Source organism: Cornus florida, unplaced genomic scaffold (genome assembly GCF_030987335.1).
Source record: "Cornus florida cultivar Cherokee Brave unplaced genomic scaffold, ASM3098733v1 CherokeeBrave_3.0.0_Hap2_scaffold_87, whole genome shotgun sequence".
In the NCBI taxonomy this organism is placed as follows: domain Eukaryota; kingdom Viridiplantae; phylum Streptophyta; class Magnoliopsida; order Cornales; family Cornaceae; genus Cornus; species Cornus florida.
The window spans coordinates 100,001-110,603 of record NW_026775920.1 but is presented as its reverse complement, the minus strand read 5'-3'; positions in this window follow the sequence as shown (position 1 = coordinate 110,603).

Sequence of the window (10,603 nt, the reverse complement as noted above, 5' to 3'; positions counted from 1 at the left end):
AGAAAACTCCGATTTTTGAGTTAGAGATTGGGAACCGGGCGTACTACTTTCTATTAGAAGGCCTTAGCTGTGGGAGGGAGCCGGATGCTTCCTTATTTACATCAAATTACTGGTTTCGAAATGCAAGTAGGTATTTTCAGTCTATCTGATGTCTCTAACTTCTTCAAATGATGAATCCAATGTTTCAAATCAAACAGATGATGAACAGGACAGAGGAATAGATAGCGCATCCATTGATTCAGAATTCGATCTATAGCACAGACTCTGCTCGATCTGCCTCGCCTACACGAAAGGGGCTTAGAGGAACCCTTAACAGACCAACGGATAGAGGAATTTGAAAAAGAAACGGGTGATTGAAGAAGCCGAGACGAGGTTCAAAACTTTCAATCAGCTGTTCTAAATTGATACCCCAAGCACCTATTCTCACCGCAAAACTCAACTAGTCAGCCTTAACCTTACTCAAGCAGCAAACAGACTTCTATTCTCATAGGCGAAAGGAAGTGATCATGATGTGGCTATAAGATTGGGTTTGAGTCTTTTCAACTGAGCTATGTCCATTTTCACTCATTTCCCATCTATATGAGACTAAACAATTTCCATTTTCATATGGTCAACCAGCAGGGTACGCAGCTTCTGTTGAATCTGCATCTCTTTCCCTGTTCAATCCGTTACCCCCTCCTAGCCAAGCATCAATGGGTGAGCCCCTTGGCTGGGTAATTCTATATATAGTCTGACTCTTTTCATCTCCCTCTACGTAGTCGTAAGGGAAAGTCTTATTAGTGGAAGTGATCTCCCCAAGGGTTCATTCTTCCGAGCCCTATTTAATGTGTTAACCTTGAGCGAAGGCTCAGCTTCTTGTCTTTGCCCGAGTCATAATACCTAGCCAAGTAAGGGTAAGCTCTCAAAAGGTAAGGTCTCATCCCTTCCGCTATTCATCCCTTTCTTTTGGAGTCCCTCTAAGCGTCCCTTCGGGTGACCTTAGTAACGGGAGGGCTCTAAACTGCTCTACCGACCCAGTTAATGGATGGGTTTTTGCTTTCTTTTCTTGAAATCTAATTGTTGCGTGGGTAGAGTCGTTATCTTCAAATAAATGGATTTGATTAGGAAAGAACTTCAAGAAAGACTCGAAACACATAATAGTCTTCCAAGAAGCAATTCTAGTTTCAGAATGGAATTCAAGAAAACTGCTTCATTCGCCTTCCGTAACAAACCTTTCAAGGTTGAATGTTGAGGAGATCTTTGAGATCTGGGAGATATGGTATGTGTTCCGGGGAATAGGAAGCAGATAAGAACGAATGCCGAATTACTGAAAAAGAGCTCTTTTCATGTAAGCCATATTATCATAGGTGATTCTGACCATACTTCTTCGAATGGAATATCTTATGATCAAGCGCCACTAAGGTCTTTGTCAAATTGACTACTTCAGAAGCTCGGTGGGTCAGTCCACCTTTCTGATGCGCCAGGTTGAGGGGCTGGTCCTTTAGGCGAGGCTCTTGAGCTCGCAGCGAGAGTTTCCCGATCCACTTGTCTATGTCTAGGCTTGTGCCTGCCCTTACTTACAAATATCTCTGGGAGTGGAGGGTGCCGAGCAAGCTCTGTCAGCGCTAGATCTCCGTGTCGGGTGTTCCCAGACGTTGCTAAAGAGAAAGGCATCAGCGAGTACTCCTTTTATTCTACGCGAAAAGAAAGATTTGCTTTATCTAAATGTTAAAACCTTCCATGTAAAATCAAGAATAGAAAGAAAGCTCCCATTCGCAAGCATTGATTGATCCCTTGAGACCAGAGGTCCGCTACTTGGTCCGAGTTTTGATGAACCTTATGATCAAAGTGGGAATCAAAAAGAGTATCCCAGTTAGTTCGTAGTGAAAAGGAAGTTTAGGACGAAATTCTCAGCACTGGATCCTGGGGAAGCTTATCATCAGCAGGTACGTGATCTGTATTGACAGTGCTCATCATTGGATGATTTACAAAACCCCTCCGAGCCATGAGGGAAAAATAATACTATAAGTAGTGGAAGGACGCGGAGCACAAACACCCAACAGGGCTGCCGACAGCAGCCAGATAGCGGCAGGACAAGTCGGAAAGAGGAACCCGCCCACAGAGCAGCTGAAAGAACAAAGCTAAAAACCCCCAAAGGCAAGCCCACAGCGGACAGAGCGAGGAAGAAAAGCAGGAAAGGGGGAGATGAAGTCTTTCACAGTCTTGTTTATCCTACCACTATATGTCTTGAAATAGTTCTCGAGGAACTAGAGCGGCTACTTATATATATAGGAAATTTAGACTCTGCTAGGCTGTCTTACTAGCTTGCATCCCTTTTGATTGCGTCGAATTAAACCACAACCATGCTCCACTTGGACCCCCTCCATACCCCCCGACACCCTCAATTTCACATGTCAGTTGAAATTCTGATCTATCAAGATTTTTCAAATAATCAGCCACAGGTTCGGTCTACTCATAATATCTTAATATAGACAGAGGCTTCAGTTCTCCAATTCTGGGCTTCGCTACACTGTTGAATCAGTCAGTAGATCCGAACGGGAGGCTTGTTGGGTTTTGAATTCAGAGCTCTAATAGAGAAAGAAGTGGAATCAGGATGTTCTACTCAACGGTCCCATCAAGCAAGGCATTCTAGCCTTCCTACCGATGCACATATACGCTCGAACTCTCGTCACTCAATACTTGCCCATGTCTCTCAAGAATGACGTATGTGAGTCTATCTTTTGTGGCAAGGAATTTCAATCCTGATTCCCCTCTCTCCGGCCTAACCTAAGGACGTCACGATACATAACGCACTAGGCCGCTTCAACCCATTCCTTCTATAAGGAGTACTCTGCCAAGTAAGACCAACCATTCATCCCCAACTTCTACTCTCTACTAACCAGCGCAGGGATACCCCAGTCTCTTTCTTGGTCGATTCACCCTCTTGTTCTATTTTCCATATCTCCTCAACACTTGCTTTCCCGCCTAAGGGATTGGAATACAACAGAGGAGGGATAGGTGTCTTGGCTGACAGCCCTGGTTCAACAGGCAGTGCCTTCCATTTAGACGCCAAGCCAACCTCAAGACAAGTGGAACATTCGTGTCACATCCCTCTCCTTTCTTACTCGCCGGGATCAAAGTCAGATTTTGAGTATGATTGGACTAGGATTTACGTAAAGGACGCCTTGGAGCACTTCTAAGAATAAGAGACAGTGGGTGTAGCAGAAGCCCTGGGGAGAGTAAGCAAGCTACCGCTCTTTACTATACGGATATTTAAGCAAAGCGTCCCCCCGCTCCATGTAAAAGTAATGGTACCGGCTGAGCTGCCAAGTGGACTTTCTTTGTTCACTCCCAACCCATCTCATTCTGATAACTACCATTTTGTTGATCCAATCGCGCTTTATTGTTGCAAGCGGTTGAGCGAGAAAGGAAGCTCATTCCGATCCCAGTGTGTCACACCCAAAACAAAAGTAAGGAATAAGAAGATTTTCCATCCATATGGCTAGCTTGCTTCCTTTAGGACCATTAACTGACTTCTATTGGCGGCCCCCCTCCTCTATTCATAAAGTAGGGTGGGCAACTTCCTTTTGACAGGCGTAGTGAGGGGCACTTCCTCTACCTAGAAATTGGATCAATGGTGAAAGGCGAATAAGCCTGCGGTCAATAAGCTTTCCATCTGGCTCTCTTTGTCAACTTGTCCGAAAGATTGGTCACAAGCTCTTACTCCTTCCCCGGTCTTTCTTTCTCACCTCTGGATTGCGATTAGATGGCCGATACTAAGGCATCAAAACCTAAGATTGACTCCTCAATGGGTCCAACCATTAGAGAGGGGTACAACGGGGCTTCTAAGGCACGATCATGGCCATAGAAAACAATCAGCAAGCAAAGCCCAGAACCCTTGAAAGGGAAGCTTGTTCACTCACAGCTTGTGAACACTTTGTATCCCACTACAGTTCCTCATTTTCATCTTCTTAAACTACTAAGCTTGAAAGACTTCGAAAGCTAGACCAGACAAGGTGCGTACAAGGTGATGCAAATGGAGGATTAAATGAGTAAGTTTACATTTCCAGCTTGGATGAAAAACGACAGCGAGCTCATCTCTTCGATACGAATTACGAAGGTGTAATCTACTCGAAGATTACACAATCTACTCGAAGATTGGAATTAGAAGTTCCAACCCCCCAAAAAAACCGAATATGAATATCCTCTCAAATGCGGGGGTCTTTTTATCCCTCCTGCGAATGTATTGTTAATGACGAAGTCGGACTCATGACTGGTTACGCGAGAGTGTTTGCCTATATATGCTATTATGAATCGCTCGGGTGCTCCTATTTGACCGATTGGCATCTTTTCGTTCTTGCCATTCTTCCTTTAGGCCTTAATCCATTCCCTCATCGCACAGGTCGTTCCGTATGTGTCGCCTAGCTTCCTATTCATTTCCGGGTCGCGGGACCCACCTATTTCACTTCTTGATGCTCAGATGCGTGAAGTGGTGAAGCCTTCATTCAGAAGCGAAAGACGAATCTGCTCCTGAAGTAACTTCTTCTGATCTTTCTCCGCGCGAGTCATCTTCGGTTCTTGGGTAGATAGAATCTTTGACAGCTGACGCGACCCGGCCCCGGACTCCTCCAAGCCCTCGTGACTGCCCGAGCCACAGAAGAGATGCCGGTGCCGGTACACATATGTCAAGGGCTGTGGTAAGGATTTGCGCGTTGTATCATGATTGGCAAGCAGAGTAGTTCTTTACAAGAGGCTCTCGAAATTCGTGTTCTTCGCCTGTTGGCCCGGATTCTCACCCTCCCAGAGCGGGATTACGACCACCCGAGCGTCAGAACGGTAAAGGAGTCCTTTTTGCCCCTACTTCTTAAGCTTCTTGAGGATCCGCTTGTTCCTAGGTATCAACCATCCTTTTGATTCGTATCGATAGCGTGTGCTAACAATTCCTTAGCAAAGAAAGGCTTTGAGGAAGGATATAGAGAGAATTGGTTCGAGTGGAATGTGTTAAGCATCTAGCCAGATAATTGTTGGCGTGGGTCGAAAGATTGATTCCTATTGGAAATGCTTCCTTCTCTATATGAGATTCAGTTCGTGAGATAGTAGCTCGCATGAAGTGACTTGACTTGAGAGGGTCAATTAGAGGAACAGAGGGGCTTTTGAGCTTTCATTTCAGTCATTGATGATCATTCGATCTATATATGGAAATATGGCACACGGATGAAACTGAAGAAAGAGAAGCATTGTGGGCTCCTTCAGGTTTAAAGGAGGACCTCCTCAATGCCCCTTGTAGCTAGCTGGAAACCACTTTCTGCCCATCTCTAATGGTTGGACCCAAAGAGCGGTCCCTCTGCGGTTTTTCCTTCTTAGTAGAGGCCATAGAATAGGCTTTTCATTATCAACCTTCTCAGGTGACCAGTATCGAGCGATTAACAAGCAGAACAAGTGACATGGGGGTCTACCTCGGCACCTTGGCGTGGTCTTTTACTACGGGGTTAGCTCCCCCCGTCTCTTTCTTTCTTCCCATCCGCCCCCCCTTCTACATCGAAGGGTCAAGGCTTCAGTCAGTTTTCAGCTTCGTTCAAGCATCAACCATAAACCCTTCTCCCTCCCGCATAGAGATATTCAAGCTTTTAAAGCAGATTGAAGCACGGAGACTGGATGTATTTTGTCTCGCGAAGGACCTGTCACCTATTCTTTGAAATAGGTTTCTTCTCTTCCTGGTGAAGTGAAGACAGGCTTCTTTAGCACAAAAAGAGAAGAAAATGAATACAGATCATGTGAGAGCGTAAGGCCAAATAAAGGGAAATCAATATCATCTGTAGAGAAAAGGAACCCCGGCCCGGATCAATCGGGCGGCTAGGATTTCATTTCAGGGCTTGGGTTATTGTGGGAATTGCTTGTTGGGTTTGGCTTTGCCTTTAAGGCTTGGTCGGTAACTTCGTTATTGGTTTGCTTTCTTTTGTAATCAACACTTTGACTTAGGTATTTCAAAACTTGTTTGCTTGTAATGGTCTCTCAGTAGAGAACTCTTGAGATATTGTAATAGAGAACCTCTAATCGAAGAGGCTCAGACAACGAAACTTGAAATCTTTGACTCCGGGTGATAGACCCATTTGCATGGTTTGGTACCGTGTGATAGTATTTTCCGCTTCGGGGGTATACAATTTGACAAAGAATCGGTATGTCCAGGAACCGAATCATCGGGCCCCAGGCTTGAAGAGGGGATCGCTAACTCTCGTGCCGTTTCAGTAAGTCAAAAAGTGTTTCGCTTTGAAGCTTATTTCTCAGCTAGTGCCCGCAGGAGCAGAAGCAAGGCGAGCAGGCAACTGAGTGCCCCTATATAAGTCATTCGTTCCTGCTTGGTTCTGTTCTGCTCTGTAGCAGTTCTGTCCGATCAAACTTTGAAAGAAAGCTTTTTCTCAAAGGAAATATCTATGACGTACGCGCACTTTCCTATAGCTCTTGAACGGAGCTTTCTAGCTTCAAGCTTTCGGGCTTGCTCTTCTTACAGGCTTCACAACAGATCTAGGACTTTACGTTGTAGGCGGAGACGCAGATGGGGGGGGGAACAAAGCGGCGGCAAACGGTATTTATAGTGAACAAGCTTCTCAATGCGGATACAATATCATTTTCACTAATAAGGAAATGCTACAATGTTTTCCTATTTGATCTTTCTACCATTCCTGTATCATAAAATACTCCTCTTCACTGGAGTGGAGCCAAGAATTTATCGAATTCTCGACGTGAACTGCTTCTTGGACAATGAGGAGAAGGGCTTCCGCCTAGCTTTGCTTTGTCAATTCTCGGTGTGTTTACCACCAAATAATGGAAAGAGGTTTATCGACGAAACTCCCGCTACGTCAGGCCAGATAGCGACTCAATCTCTAACTTCGCTTCGGTAGTGACCTTTTTTCCCTCTTTTCTCCTTGTTTTTGTGACTTATGAGGGGGTATTTTATCTTGAGGGAGGTATTTGATTGAGTGATTGTCAGTGGAAGTCGGATGTTCTGCTCCCGGTGCCTGGCTTAACTGCGATGGTATCGAGGGAGAGTCTTCCAAGTCCGGGCCAAGCCTCATCTTCCACTTTATCCAACACGCCCTTTTTCTCTTTTCAGTTTATGAGTGATAGTCATTTCATTCATTCTTCTTTTCCTGGCTTGCTTCTTTTAGTTCAGTATGGAATGTGTCCTTTCTTTGTACGAGTATTCATACCTCCCCAAGTAACGGTAAGCTCCTAACATTAATCACAGAAATGCTTGGTTGGAGTCATAGTGTTCATCTCTTGGCATTTCCCTCACTGCACACGTTCTATATCCCTAGACTTTCGCATCCATTTCTGTCCCAATATTGAATATAGTTCGGATCTTCCGGCATCTGCTGTGACTCTTTCTCAAATCTTTCTTCAATCTAAGAGAATGTTTGTGTTAACCTTGTAAGATAAGAGTCGGAAAGCCAATAGCTCGTATTTCACTCATTTTGCTGCTATATGATCATGAAGTTTCTCCATTTGATGCTCGTCTAAGTGCTAAAACAAGGTGGACTGATTTGACATCTATATGCGACAGAAGTTTTTCCATTTGATGAGAAAGGAGTTCCAAACTCCGACAAGTCTTCAAGGACGGGCAGGGAAAGAGGAGATTTTGCTAGGTAAGCTTCGTGAGTTAGCTGTGGTCTCACGAGCTACGAGAACTAGGTCGCACATAAGATCGTATAGAGGTCAGCATGCCCAAGAGGAAAGAATCTTTCAACCAAAGCAGCAAGCAATGCTACGACCACAAAGCCTTAGTAGAGCTATGTCCACGTCAAAGGCTCAGGAGTCTATTACACTAGGAGATCCAATTGAAAAAGTTTAGTTGCATATAGATGGAAAAGCTGTAAACCCATTTGGGGCAAGCTTGCATCATTTCATGGATTGATTCAGAATTCCTTCTATATAAGGAAATACTAACAGTAATCGCGAGAGTAGGCTGTCTACTAGGCTTGGCTGACTCCCCTGGTTCAACAGATGGAATAGTGATGAACCTGCACGCTGTTCTAGCTTCTAACCGGTCAGGATTTCTAATGGGAAACTGGCTCTTTCGAGCGGAATAGGATTTCCTTCTTATATAAGCTATTCTGAAAGAGGAGATTTTCAAAGAGCTGTCTTCGTCAAGTTCAAGAAGAGAATAACTGCCGTCAATAGAAAGGGGCACTTTCCTTTATTATTGATACGCTTGTGCTTGTGCCTTAATTTCATTCTGATTTACATTCTTACACGGAAACTAGCCGCCTCTGTTGGTGCAAGCTCTTTCAAGCAGCAAGGATTGATGCCTCGATATCTTATCTTTCGGACTTGAACTGGTACGTCCCCAAAAGATGAAAGCTTGAATTACGTCTCCAAATCAAATTCGAAATCGACCGATAGGTTGAGTCACTTCCTTCCACGAAAGAAAAGAATTGAGGACTCTCCTGTAAAGTTTGATAAGGTTAAGGACCTCAAGCACTAGGGCCTTGAAAGGCATCTGTTAACGCGCACATGTCTGCCACGACATCAGTGTAATTCGTGTGAGTCTCTTATTTTTCCTACTAATGCAATGGATCTCGAAGAACGCGACATGGAAAACATTACAGAGGACTCAACAATAGCACAAGCCTATCAATATGGATTTGTATTCCGTAGATAGGAGTCAACTATACAGACGACATTTTTGTAATCAGGATGTGACCATAGGAGGTAGGCCCCAAGGAAATAAGCAAAAGCTTCTGGGGTCGTGTGCTGGCAAAAGGAAATGGAGTTGTATGCGCGGAACGGGAGAGACGAAGGTCTAGGAAACTACGCTGCCGGAGCGAATCCGGAAATCAAATCTTTCCCCAGTTCGGATTGCAGGCTGCAACTCTTTGCTTTTAGCTCTCTCTCCTCTCCCCGTTCATCAATACTGTTGCCCCGTCCCGTCGAATCAGTTATATTTTATTATTATAAGCGCGCTAGCCGATTCACTAGAGTTGGAACTTTCTGTAAGTTTCGGTTTTATATATCCGTTTTTTCAAGAAAGCCCTGACCACCAGGATCGGAAGTCAGGGATTGAGCTTGACTTTTGGAAGTGGCAACTCCCTTCCTCAATAAGGATTGGAATATTGGATTTTGGTTAGGGATATTTACCAGCCGTACTAAAAGGAAAGAATTGCGTCAAGTAAGGGGCGCTTGTTTATAATCAACTACCGCTTGAAGGTTCACAGTGCTTCGGCTGACAGCAGAGAGGGTTAAGCAAAGGAAAGGAGCTAGCAAACGAGATAGGGCGAAAACTGGCTTGCTAGATTTTCCATATATAGCCGACTAAACTCCGAACCCATAGTGTCTGGTTTTTCTGTTCTGTCAGCGGAAGGAAGAAGGCAAAGGCGGCGAAGCTGAAACGGAGGAAGCTGAAGTTGGAGCCGTAGGCTAAGAAACTGCAGAATCCGTCTCTCGCTTTGTTGCTGTTCATTGTTCAGTGAAATGTGAAGAAAACGGGATAACAGCTATATGCTTAACACATGCAAGTCGAACCAATTCTCTAGATCGAAGTCCTCAAAGCATCCCCCTGGCTGGCTTCTTTTTTTCGTTGCCCTATCCGTACGTAAGCTCCGAACTTGAATCAATGCTTGGCTCCCCTGGCTCTTCCCTCGTCTAGCCGGTCCCCATGGGCTTTTTCTATGCCCTACTTTGTTTGCTCCTTCTCTCCGACCCTAAACCGAAGGCTAAATCATTTAGAAATCGAACATTCAGAAACATGGGATAGGATTTGAGATCGATTCTATGGACTACGAAAGGAGTGAGAAACGTAGATTTCAGCTTGACGACCGGGTCTATTTTTTGACGACCGGGTCTATTTTCTGAAAACTTCTAAAACCCCGTATTTTAGGCCTAACCCCCTTTTCCACTCCTAAGTCGGTGCGAAAAAGTCAACAAGTTCTAAAAACCCCGTGTTTTGGGCCTCAACCTCAATTTCCCTCTGAGACCTAGTCTCTTTTTTCAAAAGTGTGATCTCATATATACGGAAAATGAGTCAAATTCTCTTACATAATGCAATTCCTAATATCTTCTTTTGTTTGCCCGGTCCGGTTCACCAGGTTTGACCAACTACAGTTCGGAATCCTAGTTTCATCATCTTTTTACTAGGGTTCGCTCCAAGCTTGGAAGTCACTGTAGAAGAGGTTGAGTTGGAACATTTCCATCATCATTTGAAGAAGTTGCGCGAAGGAGAGACTGAAACTACTGGTTGGGCTTGGCAACATAGGCATTAGATACGCGTTTAGAGAAAGAGTTTCGGATCAAAAGAAAGAAAGAGGGGAGGGATAGAGCCCCCCAACCAACTCCGAAAGCGGAAGCAGGGTGAGGAATTTCGAGACAGAACATCAGAAAGCCTTTTTTGGGGCCATGCCCAACCAGTACGCCTGTGAGTATGCCGCCTATAACAAGGGTCGACACCCCAAACTTGACCTATCGGCCTAGGAAAGCTCTTTCTACAAATGCTAAAGCTCTTTGATTCTCTGGAGATGTTGTTGCTATGGCCCTTTTCGAGAGCTTGTTGGCATGTTCTATCCCCTTGTTGATGGATTTACTATCTTTGCCTCAATCGGCAGTTTTGAAGCCTTAGTATAGGCCCAGGATA